Source organism: Archocentrus centrarchus, unplaced genomic scaffold (genome assembly GCF_007364275.1).
Source record: "Archocentrus centrarchus isolate MPI-CPG fArcCen1 unplaced genomic scaffold, fArcCen1 scaffold_26_ctg1, whole genome shotgun sequence".
Classification (NCBI taxonomy): domain Eukaryota; kingdom Metazoa; phylum Chordata; class Actinopteri; order Cichliformes; family Cichlidae; genus Archocentrus; species Archocentrus centrarchus.
Window position 1 is genome coordinate 3706165 of NW_022060256.1, and position 2997 is coordinate 3709161.

Sequence of the window (2997 nt, forward strand, 5' to 3'; positions counted from 1 at the left end):
AGAGCAAAAACAGCTAAAGGCTGACTTATTCTTTAAAAAGACAGTCTGCAGTGAAGTAGACTTCACCAAAAGTGCTTCCTCCTGTGTAAGATAACAAAACATGTAAACAGACTGAATGAACAAACTTCCATCCTTCAGTCAGCAGGATTTCCGCTAGCTCAGTAAATCCATAGACATATACACTGACGTATCACAGAAACGGGGCCCACCCACTCAATGTGGCGTCGTATCCACTAGGCTAGTGACAATGCCCCCCCCAAATTTTGACATACACCTACTGGAGGTAGAACTAAACCCAACCATGTTTTTCCTCATCTCTGATGTCTTCCCTATACGAAATGGATTCTTGGCCAAAAATATTTTACTGCCAAGATGGTTAAATTGATAGATATTGTTATATACCCAAAACTAAAAAAGAACTCAAGTACAGCCTGTCCATATGGGGTTAACCCCCAAAACCGATGTAGATTAATAACATAAGGCCTGAGAGCTTTCAGAATAGACATGTATGTAGTCAGGACTTCGCTTTACCCACTAGAAAAAACTGGATGGAAATATCTTAAAGTATGGTAGATAGAGACCTTGGAACACATACCTAAAATAGGCAAACATGGAAAAAATATATCTATGCAGAATGTTTTTATTTACTTTGTAATTGCTTTGCCAGGGTTTGTCATAGAAACATATATGATGGCTTGTTGGAAAGATGAGGTTGTGCTGAATCCATCAATACATATGTAAATATGGCCTGCATAATCAGGGTGTTAAGTCACTTAATGTATGAAGTGCCCCAACTGAAAAGTATTGACAAAATTGAGTCTTCAGTCCCAAGTTTTATTATGTCGCATGTATTGTCATATAACACAGTAGGCTTGTTGAATTAATGTGCTTATTTTCTAAATCCAGCAATACCAAATATGTAAATATACTATGCATAGTCATTTAAAAATATGTGATCTGTCCCAAATGAAAGAATATACTGCATTTCATTGCAATATAGTAGACTGTACTAGTAAAATCAGCAGAGGTAAGAGAGTAGGACAGAAAACCACAAGAGATTATAACAGTTTGGCCTTGATGGGCCTTTTTAATAAAACTATAACTTAACTACACACAGTATAAATCAGGAGCAGAACTCCATGCATGTCAAGCCCAGTGCATTTGCTGATCTCACTGCAATTGCCGTCCTTACAGTAAGGACAGGGATTTTCACGGGGTCTCTGCTTTAACAGGCTATTAATTCAGACAGTATAGGTTGTTGGTTAGACTGTAATTGAGCTAGAACATTATCGATAGCATCAAAAACATCAAATGTATCATGACTGGGTGTCTGATTTTGAGGGGGTTCAATAGGGTTATCTCATGTATTATCAACACGGGGAGAGTTGGGGGTCCAATAGTTGTAGCCAGTTGAAAGAGTTCACAGCATCAATAACAGGAGTCAAAGAGATGATTTCAGGATTGGATTGACTAGCGTTCTCTCTATTTTCACCCTCTAACAAGGCTAAAGCTGCATTTAAATCTCTAAAATAATCATTACTAGACATTTTATTGTTCAATAAAATCCAGTTTAAAAAAAACAAAAAACTTATTTTATTAAGGTCAATAACTCTGACATGACTGTAAATGTTTTATTAAGGTTAATAATTCTAACACAGGTGTAAATGTTTTACAAAAGAACCCTAGTGTATAGGCCCCTGCACCTCCTCTCATTTCTCCACGTCCTTCTGCGTATTGGTATGCGAGCTCCAATAACACCTTTACCTCCTGAAAGACAGATTTTTTTAAATTAATAAAACAAACATAGTAAACATACTCACCTATTTTTAATAACTTATGTGACAAAATTTGGGGCAGGGTTGTCACTTCTGTCAACTGTGAGATGTTTTCCTATTGAGGTTGCACCACGGAGATTCTATCTTTGGCTTTCCACTAGCTTGCTGCCCTTAGAAGCTGAGCCCAGTCCTGTTACTGAGGGGACAAAGGTCTCTGAATGTGAAGATAGAGGTCTAACTCAAATATGTCTGAAATGGTTTAAAAAGTTTCTTATTTTTAAAGCATTTTGTTTTTTTTGTCTGAAAAACAAAAATACCAAAAAAAAAAAAACCCTCAAAAAACCCCAAAACATACCAATATCCGCCTCCCCAATCAATCCAGCATCTGAAGAAAAAAAAAGTTCTATGACCCTCTTATTCATCAAGACATGCCGTGAAAAAAAAAAAAAAAAAAACTTACTGACATCTGTATCTGAAATGGAGCCCATGAGCGTGTGATCTAACACAAAAGTTAAAAAAAAAATAAAAAATGTAGAAAGTATTTTTAAATGACCTACAACCTAAAAACAGAGTTTGATATACCTGTATAAACCATGTCTTTACAAAAATCCTAGCGACCGTCCAAGAGTCACATTTAGAGGAACAAACTAACAACATATTTACACTGAGGCTCTTTATAGGTTTGTGTGTTTGACAGTTAGCTTTTACACCCAAATGGCAGATTTTATCATTCTTCTTTCTAAGGCAGGTCTGTGATCTATAATAACCTATATATATATATATATATATATATATATATATATATATTTTTGAGTTATGAGGCTGGAACTATACATACAAAGGGGAAATAAACGTAACTTACCTTAACTAAAGTTGCCAATCACTTGTTTTACACGGTTGCCAGAACAAACAGACTCAAGAACAGGTTCTTCGTCAGAGCAATCACCACCCTGAACTCTCACACTCACCCACCGTAACTGTGCAACACCCACATCTCTGTGCAATATTAGATTATTCATACTGAACAATATCTAACATTCCTATATTGTGTAATATCCAGTATTCATTCACTAGTGCAATATTCATTCGCCAAGTGCAATATTCATCATCTTCATTATTATTATATGTATACACTTATTTACTTTTCTTACAATGTACAGATGCACCAATGTATGTATATATTTTTATACATTCTATTTTTTGTATATTTTATACATTCTTT

At 35.3% G+C, this 2997-nt stretch overlaps 1 long non-coding RNA gene across 3 annotated transcripts; it reads right to left on the bottom strand.

Annotated features, from left to right (window-relative positions):
- Positions 1-732: 732 nt before the first annotated feature.
- LOC115776037 (uncharacterized) lies at positions 733-2780 on the bottom strand. 3 transcript variants are annotated; one of them, XR_004019416.1, is made up of 4 exons: positions 2638-2780; positions 2240-2274; positions 2131-2160; positions 733-1767 (listed from the first exon to the last, which is right to left on the bottom strand). It is a non-coding gene; the product is annotated as an uncharacterized LOC115776037 (long non-coding RNA). The 3 variants fall into 3 exon arrangements; XR_004019417.1 differs by having other exon boundaries at positions 2236-2274; XR_004019415.1 differs by having other exon boundaries at positions 735-1971; positions 2236-2274.
- Positions 2781-2997: the final 217 nt, after the last annotated feature.